Here is an 11,985-nt window from a genome sequence, read left to right as displayed (position 1 = left end):
AGTCCATACTAATATAAACTAATGATTGAATAAATAAGTGGGAGAGAAGAGACAAACCTCTCAATCTGTCATATGGAAGAATTACAAATAATTTATGTTGATACTCTGCCTTCAAGGAGACAGAGTCTAACTCCTACTCCATAAGTGTGGGCTGTGCATAGATAGTGACTTCCTTTCACAAATTACAGTAAGGAAAGAGAGAAGAAAAAAACTAACTTTACAGTGAAGAAACCTGACGAAAATACCTCAGCCAGGCAATCAAGGTTAACATCAATTGTTTAAGTCATGTTGACAGTATGTGCCCTTGATACGAAACAATGAAAACAACACTTTACCTCTGTAGTCTTCCTCTCAAAATCCATAATGCCAGTTTAAATAGTAAGAAAAATATCAGAAAAACAACAACTGTGAGACATCCTACAAAATACCTAACCAATACACTTCAAAGCTGTCACAGCTAAATGTGGTATTCTGAATGAGACCTTGCAACAGTTAAAGGACATTTGGTAAAAACTAAGAAAATCTGAATGAAGACTTTGTATATTTGTATAGAATTTGGTTAATAGTAATACATCAATATTGGTTTATTAATTGTAATAAATGTACCATGCTAATTTAAGTTGTTGATAATAGGGGAAACTGGATGAAAAGTATGGTAAGTCTGCACTAACTTTGGGATTTTTCCATAAATCTAAGCTCTCCTTGAAAAAGGAAAAAAAGGTGCACATCTCACTGTGCGTGTCTAGTTGAATTTATTTTGCAAGCACTGGCAGCCTTCTCTGATTTAACGTATTTTTAAATGTTTTTACCAAAATAATAATTTAAAATTGTGAACAACTTTTATTATAACATGTGAACAGTTAATGACAGAAGAACTGCATGCCGTTGTGATTGGTAAACTAATAAAGACATAAACAGGGACGCCTGGGTGGCTCACTCGGTTCAGCCACTGCCTTTGGCTCAGGTCATGATCGCAGGGTCCTGGGATCGAGTCCTTCATCAGGCTCCTTGCTCAGAAGGGAGCCTGCTTCTCTCTCCACCTCTGCCTGCCACTCTGCCTGCTTGTGCGCGCTCTCTCTCTCTCTCCCTGACAAATAAATAAATAAGTAAAATCTTTATAAATAAATAAATAAAGACATAAACAAAGATAGCATTAATTATCACACTGCTCCTCTGTCCCACAGGTAACTATTACTAACAGTAAGGTGTGTATTCTTCATACTATTCTTCATGTTATAAAAACATACATACACATATTTAGGATTTTTTAATGAATAATATATTCAAAATTACTCTAGAATTTTAATTTATCACGTCATTGCACATTACACACAAACATCCTTCCAGATAAATATACAGTGTCAGCTCTTCTTATAATGTCACAAAATTCTGTATTATGAAAACAATAGAGTTTATTCAATCAAAACTCTATGGAACCTACTTAGGTTGTTTCCTCTCTATACTAAATATTTCTTACAGGTAGCCTGCTATACTTGTGCCTTTATTTCTATATAGTAGCTTCCCTGTGGTATATGGATGTTTCTAATTTAAATAGAGTTTCCAGGTTTACTTTCCAAAAAGTAGGAAATTAGCATTCTTACTGATGATTGAATGTATGACAATAACTAAATGATTGCATGTATGACAGTAACTCTTTCCTTATATCCTCACCAAGCTAGATGTCTCTCTTTTAGAGTTTTCCAATTTGATAAATGGAAAAATGCTATCGCATTTTTGCTTTAATTTCCAGTTCCTTGACTAATAGTGAGATTCAGCATCCTTTCATGTATATATTGATCATTTGGATTTCCTCTTGGTTGTTTTCCCATTCATAATTTGTGCCCATTTTTTTTTTCTTATTGGATAGTCTATTTTTTCTGAACAGATTTAGAGATCTTTATGTGTTAAGAAGATAATTTCTCTAAATCATATAGTATGGAGTTAAATGTCATGCCTATTGCAAAGAGTAATTGTGAGAATTAAATGGTTTAATATATGTAAAGCATTAGAACAGTGCCTGGTCCATGGAGAGTGCTAATTAAATGTTAGTTGCTATTATAATTATTACTACTAATATTTTCCTTAATTTTATCTTTTGGAACTTACTTGGGGTACCATTTGCTATAAAATGTGTTTTTAATTTTGAGTAGACAAACATGTCCACTTTTACTTTTGTGTCTTACTTAGATAGAGCCTCCGAGCAACTTTATATATAAATGCAACTTTATATATAAATTTTCTTCTGTAATTTCAACTAATATTTCTAACATTTATCTTTGTTTTAACATTTAGACCTTAATCAATATTTGATTTAGTTTTACATGTGGGATGAAAAAGAGGTCTTATTCTGTTGTTTGTTTGCTTTCAGGTGGATAACCCATTAACACCACTTATTAACTAAATAATCCTTTATTCATTAATTGATATATCATTATTATATTAATTTTCTGTATATACTTATCTCTATTTCTGAATGCTTTATTCTGTTACACTTAGTAGTTATTTCTTCTCATACCAATACCTTACTGATTTGGTTACAGTGGCTTTATAACCAAGCTTAATATCTAGTAGAGCAATTTCTCCATCATTGTTCTTTTTCATATTTTTATTATTTGCTCCTCATTATTTATTCTACCACTTGACTTTTAAATTAAACTGTGTATGTTGAGAACTGCAGGGGAGGGAAGGGTGAATGTCTTTCAGGAGGCCACAGTGAGCCTCATTGCTGACAGCAGCAACTATAATCACATACCTTATTTATATCTATCTTCTATTCCTCTTTCCTCCTCTTGCTCTCCATGCTACCACACTCCTACTTTCTGCCAGATAAACTCTTTGCCCCCAACACCTTGCCTTAGGCTCTGCTTTTGGATGAACACAAACTAAGACACTTTTCTCTTTTTTTAAATAAGAATAGAAATATTTCATGACTTCATCTAATGAAAGAAGTTTTAGCTGATCCCTACAGTATAATCTCTTTCAATAACTTCTATGTAATCAGTGATTGATAATGTGATTTCCTTTTTTTTATCAAATGGATGTTTTGGAGAGTTTTTATTGATTTAAAAATAGCTAACCTTTTTACAATCATAATTAGAAAATGTGGTCTATAAAAATCTCTATTAAAAATACATTGTTTTATTTTTCGATGAAGCGTATGATTAATTTTTATAAATATTGCCAATATAATATGAGAATATGTAGTCCTGTTGAGTGTAAGTTTTTACATATGTTTTACCATACGGACAGTGAACTAATCAGTTCACTGGTTTGTTTCTGGGATTGCTGGGTTCACCTTGTTTCCTACTAGGCACAGGCCATTGGAAACATAGCCTTCCTCAAGAGAACTCAAAAATTTGCTTAAAATACTGGATTTCACACTAAGCCTTGAAGAGACATATCGGCCATCTCTTCTACCATTGCTTCTTTACTCAGCTTTTGCCTGGCACTAAGAAAAATGAATTTTTTTCCTAAATCCTCATGCTCTGGGCAGTTCTGCACATATGAGGGCATAGGTGTGATTAAAGAAGGAACAAACAAATGATCCTTTTAAGAAACCTCACCCCTCAACCGCCCCCCCAACAATCCCAGCCTTACCAATGTAAAATTCTTTGGATCCATCTAACATCCTTGTGTCCTACAGCCCTGATCCATCAACCTAGAAATCTCTTTCCCCACTTCTACTTTTTTCAGCTTTCTGCTCAAAGGTGACCTCCCAGAAGGGTCGGCCCTATTCATTCTATGTAAAAATAGCAAAAATCCATTCCCTTGTTCTCTTAACCTGCTTTATTTTTCTTTGTAGCAATCACCTTATTTTTCTTATTATCTGTCTCTGTTTACTAGAATATAAACTATATAAGAGCAAGATTTTTCCTGTTTTTCCTGATTGTTATTGCTGTGTCTTCATCACCAAAACAGTGCCTGAAATATTATACTTGCTTAAAATATCCATGTTGAATAAAGAAATAAATGAGATTCTGGTACAAACAATGGCCTCAGATATATTTTCTTGACTTGGTCAACTCACAGATCTGGTTATTTTATTGCTCCATAGGTAGAGTAAGTAGTGAGGGAAAAAAAAATCCAGAATATGTGCTCAAGCTTTCACTTTGTGTCTGAATACTCCCAACATGGGCCACATGAATTTTTTAATCTGATCACTTTTACTTCCAAATAGATAAAATAAATTTGTGTGTACTCCTAGTCAAAGATGATACACTGAACATATGATTCTATTTCTGTTCCTTTTTAAAAACCATACTAAAATGATAATTAAGACTTTTTAAGAGTATAAACTCACAAAAGGGAGAATAGATGCAAAATTAACAGCTATATAATTTTACAAGCTAGAAAGCAAATATATAAGCAGTAAATGACTCAGCAGACCTGTGAAAAATTAATCTTAAACTAGCAGAAAAGGAAACTAAGAGCCAAGAGGAGAACCTGGTTTAAGTCACGGAGTTGCCCCAAAGTTCATGAATAAGCAATCAAGAGGCCACTAAAAATGGAGATGATCCCAGCTATGACTTGGGGATATATTCTCTGAAGAAACAAACAGAGGACTCTAGACTTGGAAACCAATGTTGGAGCAGGAAAAACATACTCAAAACAGAGATGTTGCATGAATACTTGCACACTTAACGATAAGGCCATTCCTTTCGCTTCCTCCTCCCTTAGAAATCAGACACAGACACCTAGGAAGTCACCCTTTCTGCCAGAAATGAGTAGAGTCTTCTCTAGGAACTGGATCTCTCAAAAGAGAGATCAAACTTTTCAGACAGATCCTATAATTAAATTCACAGTCCTTATGCTATGTTGTTCTATTGCCAGCTTGTCTAAGCTGGGAGTTATATTTCCCCTTCTCTGTATGGTTCTCAGAACTGGCCAGGAGAAAACTTGCACGAAATTTAAGGACAAAAGTTAAGCTAGTCATTACTCTCTAAATAATCAGAGCTAAACATCATGCCAGGAAGTGAAAAGTTCCTAATAGGATCTGTGGGGTGCTCTGATCAGATGGGGGGGGAGGGGCATCAAATGTGGGACATCCCAATTGGGTGGGGTCTGGCAGCATGGATGGTGAACGAATTTACCCAAGGCAGAACAGAACAGGTTGAAGTTTACTGAATTTATCACAAAGGAGCAGCAGTCAGGACAGCAAAGCGGAGACTGTCTGCCAGGAGGCAGTGGTGAGGAGCCACAGTTATAGGACAGAATGAAGGAGAATGGGGACATATGGAATTTCCTTTTTTTGGTAGTTCCTAAGATTACCTGTGCCTGGTTTAATTGGTCAGTTGGGGCCTATGGCTCTTTCCAAGTGGGTTGCTTAATGAGCTTGTTTGCATTCAGCTTGGTGGTCCTTGTGGGCCCTTTTGCCCTGCTCAAGTTTCCATTGCTCAAGCTTATTGCCTAAAAGCAGCCTTATAGGTTCCAGCTTGTCTCCCCCTCTCCTTAAATTCACGTCTAGCACTTCCTCTCAACTGTAGGCCCTGGTAACAAAGAGCATTCCCAGGCTTACTACCAGACCCCAGGCAACAAACCTACAGAAACAGTCCAGAGATAATAGCTTCCCACAGACTTCTTCTTGAGCTCCTGTTTGTAGTCTCATTCTGATGCCTGGACATACTTGGTTTCCTAGATTCCCCTACACATTTCAACTTGTCTGTGTTTCTCAGTGCCTGAAGAAGAACTTGCTGGGGACTTCACTGATCTGCCAGTCCTTCACTTCCAGGACCTCCTTATGGGCTATTTCTATAGCTCCTCTCGCACTGTAAGGACCTATTTTATATTTTTATTTTAGCCGGAAGCTTCCATTGAAGTTAAACAATAACTTTGTTGTTTAACCCTTAAACTGTCCTTGCTCCCCTTCCCCTTCCCCTTCACTTAAAAACAAGTCCCGGAAACCAGTCCCAGGTAACAAAGCCCAGGTACAAGGGTGGGTCGGGCCAGGTGGAGACACCCAATCAGTGGGGACACATACTGTCTCCTAGCTACCAAGGTGATGGGCTAGTTTCCATGGCTACTATCGGGTGAATTGTAATTCAATTAGCCATCTGTGTGTGGCCAGGCCCAACCACATGACCTTTGCTCTATAAAAGTTAGTCTGGAAAGCAGGGAGGGGTCGTCCTTTCTGTAAGGGCGTCCCTGACCGGTCAGTTTGACGGTCGGTCTGATTCTTGATGCTTGGCGCAAAATAAAGCTTTGCTTGACCTTCGCTTTATATCAGTCTTGCTCCTTTAATCACAGACCCGTTAAATGGGCATAACAGCACTTATTTAGGTCTAACCCCTACAACACATCTCTCAACATTTATAGACTTACAGAGTTCATAGGCCCAGCCATGTGCCCAGTTCCCAGTCAGCTTTCTAATCCCCTACACTTATTTGCCTGACCAAGGATCTGGGAAACGCCTCTAATAGGAAAGTTTCCTAATAGGAAAGACCCCCCAAAAATAGAAAACAACAACAACAAAAACCCCTAGTTTTAGCAAATGAGGAAAAAAACTCTTCCTCCCCCCAAATACTAGCACAAATCTCATTTGAGAGAAAAGAGATAATACTGCAGATACAAAACAAGACAGAATTCTATTATAGGCAAATATTCAGACAGCAAAAAGAGCTCTGGGAATTAGAAATATGACACTAAATTTAAAAATAATTTTCATTAGAACCAAAAAATAAAATTGAAGCCATTCTTAGAAGATAAAGCAAAAAATTAATTGATGAAGAAATATTAAAAAAAATAGAAGTCTAATCCAGAGAATCCAGTATCTGAAAACAAGAAGTTCAAAAAAGTGAGAAAAGAACCAGAAAGGGGAAAAAAAATCAAAATCAAATAATTCAAGGAAAAAAAAACCCAGAACTGAAGAGTTTCTAGATTAAAAGTGCTCATACACTGCCCAAGCAAATGGATGAAGGCACTACGTCAAGGTACATCCCTTGAAATTCTACAACACTGGAAAAAAAGAGAAGATCCTAAGAGCGTCTTAAGAATAAAACATGTTCTGGGGCACCTGGTTGCCTCAGTGGGTTAAGCCTCTGCCATTGGCTCAGGTTGTGATCCCAGGGTCCTGGGATGGAGCTCCACATCAGGCTCTCTGCTCAGCAGGGAGCCTGCTTTTCCCTGCCCCTCTGCCTGCCTCTCTGACTACTTGGGAACTCTCTCTCTCTCTGTGTCACAAAAATAAATAAAATCTTAAAAAAAAAAAAGAATAAAACGTTCACATACAAAGCACAAAAAGTAAGAATGGGTTTAGATTTCTAAACATCAAGAATGGAGCAATGTCTTTAAATTTTGAAGGAAAATCTTTTCTCATATTATACTTATTTGAGGAGGAAGATAAACTTTTATATATGGCCAAGAAAGAATGTAACGCACTCACTCTTTCAGGAAGTTACTAGAAAAATGGTCAAATAAAAGTTTTGACAATTCCAACATGTGGGTTTTTCCCCCAGATCACCAATGATTCTGTGACAACAGCTGGGGTTTCTACAGTTTAACTCAATTCTAACACTATCTGCCTGGAAATAGCATCAGATCCAAGTTAAGGGCTCAGTCCTCACTCTCCCTCAGGCACACCCACCCCTACTTCAGATGTCAATCACAAGTCCTGGTTATCACCTGTGCTGCTGACCAAGGATCTGGGCTATAGAATTAAGGTTCCAAAGACCCTCTTCTTGGGTTTGATTAATTTGCTAGAGCAGTTCAGAGAACTCAAAAAAACATTTGTTCTTACTAAATTACCAGTTTTATCTAAAAACAATATAATTCAGGAATAGCTAGATGGAAGAGATGTGTAGTACAAAGTATGGGGAAAGGGTGCAAATCTTCCATGATCTCTCTGGGCATGCCACTCTCCTTGCATTTACATGTCTTCCTGTCTTCACCAACCTGGAAGCTCTCTGAACCCTGTCCTTTCGGGCTTTATGGAGGCTTCACTATCTAGGCATGATTGATCAAATCATTGGCCACTGATAATTGATTCAACCTTCAGATCCTCTCCCCTTGTGGAGGGCTAGTGGGGAGAGGGGCACTGAAAGTTCCAACCCTCTAATCACGTGGTTGACTCCATTGGCAACCAGGGCCATATTCAGCAGCTTTCCAAAAGTCAGCTCATTGACATGAAAAAAGACACCTTGATGGCTTTCTATCCAGGAAATTCCTAGGGTTTTAGAAGCTCTGTGCTAGAAACAGAAGAATATCAAAAATATAGTTCAAATCATAAGAGAAGTTAAACCAATAAGAATACATGGGACAAAACAAATAAGAAAAGTGAAGAGAATTCCTAGGTTATACTGAAGGGAGTGAAGATGGACCAGAAAGAAGGCATTCAGTAGATTCAAAAAAATGAAACCAAGAATATATGAAGGTCTATGTATCAACTCTTCTCTCCACAGTGAACAAATAACATTTTGAAATTAACGGAACCATTGTTTTTGTTGAGAAATCTACAAATACTTACAATCTATGACAGAGACTGAATGATATGTCGATGAATAAATGACCTAGGTTAACATGAATTATTATATTAAAGCACCTCACTTTTAAACAGTATCTTAGCAAAAGATGTCTGATTCTTGCAGAGTGCAATGCCTAAAACACATACTCACATACAAATGAGAAGATTTGTGTTGATAAACTGATATGTAAATATACATGTACATAGAATATCTTCAGAAGTTGGAGATTATTAGAAGCTGGTAATAGTGCTTGCAACTCTGAGGATAGGAAACCAGTTGACTTGGGGAAAGGAATGTGAGAAAGACTTACTTTTTAAAATTGGGGCACAGGAATGCAGAAGCACCTGGCTCTGGGGTTCCCAAACAGGCAAGTTTCAGCCCCTTGCCTCTGACAAAATCCAAAGGCAGAGAGACAAGTGGTAATGAAATAAGAAAGGGATTTATTTCAGTGAAGCCAGCATCAGGAAGATAGTAGACTAATGTCTCAAAAACTGTCTCCAAAGTGCTGGAAGTACTTTTAGATTTATAAAGTAAGGAAAATATAAGCTAAAGGTCACTATTTATTTCTTTGTCAGAGAGCAAGTAGCTCACACAAGGAGGGGGAATGGCAGGCAGTGGGAGAAGCAGGCTACTCACTGAGCAAGGAGCCCCATACAGGACTAGATCCCAGGACACTGGGATCATGACCTGAGCTGAAGGCAAACACTTAAGTGAGCCACCCAGTCATCCCAGTCCTTCAGGGTCTTGATGGCTCAGGAAAGTCCTCATTGCTTGAAAGGCTAGGTTTGGTTCCATCAGGGGATGCTTTGCCTACTGGGTCTTTTGTCTGACTTAAGATAAGCTGGAAAGAAGGAACTTAATCAATTAGAAAGTACAGACTAAGGTCGAAATGGAGGCAGCTGATGTCATCTTGCATTTTCTCAGTTAGCGTTTTGTTGCCTCTGAACTTTGGACCATGCACCCATTTCAGCAATCAAAATCACATGCACACACACCCCCCCCCAAAAAAAAGAATGCCTTTAGCCTTTCCCATAGCCAGTGGAAGATAAAAGGCAACAGAATAACACATTCAAAAGTCTAATGGAAAGTTGGCACATATTGTGGTATGTATGGAATTATTACCGAGAATTCCATATGTAGTCAAACCATCAATCAAGCATGAGAAGAGAATAAAAATATTTAGATATTTTACAGTGTAAAACTCCACAAAATATGCTTCCTGGTTACCATTTCTCAGAAAGCTACTAGAAAATATACTTGAGCAATTGAACAGATAAATCTAGAAGGACAAAGATGGGGTTAAGGAAAATAGAAAATCTAGCTCAGGAGAAAGACAAAGGGAATCCTCAGGTGCAGGGTGACCCTAGGATGACCACTGCCAGCCAAGCCTCATAGATGTCCAATCCAGTTAGAGCTGGTAAGAGACTTCAGAAACCCCAGGAGAGACTGCTTCCTGAAGATGAAATGACTAGAGAGCCCCTAGTGCATCAGAAAATGCTGAGAGGAATTTTAGAAAAGTGTTTGTGCCATTCCTGGTCCTGCTTGCTGTCTGATGCATTCTTTGCCATTCCCTGGCTCTACTCTGTATTTTAAGAGGGATGGCCCCTGAAGACTGACTTTCAGAGGCCTCTATGTTACTCTGTGCCTTTGTCTATTCAGGCTGCTACAGCAAGAAAACAGACTGGGTGGCTTATAAAGAGCAGATATTTATTTCTTACAGTTCTGAAGGCTAGAACTTCAAGACCAGGGTGTCAGCATAGTTGGGTGAGGGCCCTCTTTGCGGTCACAGATTTCCTTTTCTATCCTTACATGGTGGAAGGGACACGGGCACTCTCTTGGACTTCTTTTATAAGAGCATTAATTACATTCTTGAGGGCTCCAGCCCCATGACTTAATCACCTCCCAAAGGCTGCTCTCTCCCCAGTGCTATCAGAGATCACTAGGATTTTAATATATGGGTAGTACAGGAACACAAACATTCAGACCATTGCAATAAGCTTATGACTGAAGCCACTGGTGACCATTTAAAGGAGAGGAAAGGGAGAAAAATCAGATGGTTTATTTTCTTCTTTCTCTATCTTGGGCAGCTTCATTAGCAATATTAGTGTCTCTTTATTGGTTCCAGCTCTATTTGGACATGGAAGCCGCGGCTTCAGAACCTGGTATACAGCAATACCACCTTCTTTTTTTGCTTTAGCTTAGAAGTTTTTTGCTAATTTTTTTTAGTTACTCCACTACAGTACACTCTTTTAGCTTCTCAGCTTCTGCCTGCATTCCAATTCCACACATTAAATTCCCTTTATTATGAATACTGAAAATGATTTCATCTTTTCCTGATGAATCTCAGATTGACACATGGTTGAATTAAAAAGAAGTACCTAGAAGTCTAAGAAAAACAATAAAGCAAAATAATAGCACATAAAAAACATTTCTGTGGAAAGTTAAGGTGTTCGTATTTTACTTTTGGCTCAGCTCATTTTTATTTAAATGGTCTAAATAATGCAAATAATGAATAGTAATCTAACAAATATTATTTGCACATTTAATAACCCAATCCATCCAATCTGACAGACTAGATCATAGGATTTCTCCCACAGAGTAGAAAAAAATATATTCTTCTACTTATAATAGCTAGGATGTCTTACAGTCCTACTGTAGAAGGAAAATATGATATAGAGGAAGTAAAAGGAAAGCCCTTCCCCTTGGGTATGGGGCAGGGGCGGGGGGGGTTTCCGAGACAGAAGAGAGAAAAAGGAAGTCTGGGAACTAAAACATGTAGCTCCTGATCTACCTTCTCTAATCTCCTTCCCAGAGAAGACAAGTTAGGGTAAATGCAAGAGTCCTGTTTCTTCTCTCTCTTTGGAACTCTGAAAGGAGACCCACCTCTCAGAACCAGAGGCATACCATGCCAAGTAAACGGCGGCAACTCTGAATTCTAGCTGAGAGATTGTCAGAAGCAGCTACTGTGTAAGGATGAGTGTTCTCAAAGCTAGAGATTGAAGAACACAGCACTCTGACAGGAGTTTAAAAGTTTAGACAGCACTAAGGAGTGTCAAGCTGAGACCAAGTCAATATGGAGAGAACATCAGGTCCTCACTGAGTTGAAGACCAAGAGAGAATAAACTCATTGTCATAATTGTCAGCACTGAATTTCAAAAGTGGGCACAGCCCAGAAATGAAATACCAGCCAGTGCATTCCTAAGGACCAAGCTGAAGCCAAGGAGATCCTGTTTCCCTCAATTCTTTGCATGTCCTAAGGTCCAATAACCCCTTTCCCCAGAAAGGGGTCACTTGGGAGGAACCCAAAAATGAAGCAGAATCCTGAAAGATTATGAATAATGCAGATAAACTGGGTTTTTACCGAAAGAGAAAATTAAATTATAGGACCCTATTGCTTCAAGTTGATGTGAGTTAAAATTGGTTTATAGAGGCTTTTTTGTGTTTTGGGTTTTTTTTCTCCCTATCTAGGAGACTTAAAGCTCTTTTACTTTGTGCACTCTAGTTGTAGTGGAGTCGGTTTGCTACCTCA

General features: G+C 38.1%; 1 long non-coding RNA gene across 2 annotated transcripts in view; it reads right to left on the bottom strand.

Annotated features, from left to right (window-relative positions):
* Positions 1 to 732: 732 nt before the first annotated feature.
* The window catches only part of LOC308344027, a 40,466-nt gene continuing 29,213 nt past the window's right edge, over positions 733 to 11,985 (bottom strand). Inside the window, exon 4 of one of the 2 annotated variants that reach the window (XR_013966944.1) lies at positions 733 to 1,087. This is a non-coding gene — a long non-coding RNA (uncharacterized lncRNA). The remainder of the gene's footprint in view (positions 1,088 to 11,985) is intronic. The other variant, XR_013966943.1, reaches the window with a different exon arrangement.

The sequence above is a fragment of the Martes martes genome (assembly GCF_963455335.1).
Source record: "Martes martes genome assembly, chromosome: 6".
Classification (NCBI taxonomy): domain Eukaryota; kingdom Metazoa; phylum Chordata; class Mammalia; order Carnivora; family Mustelidae; genus Martes; species Martes martes.
This window is presented reverse-complemented; position numbering and strand designations above follow the sequence as displayed.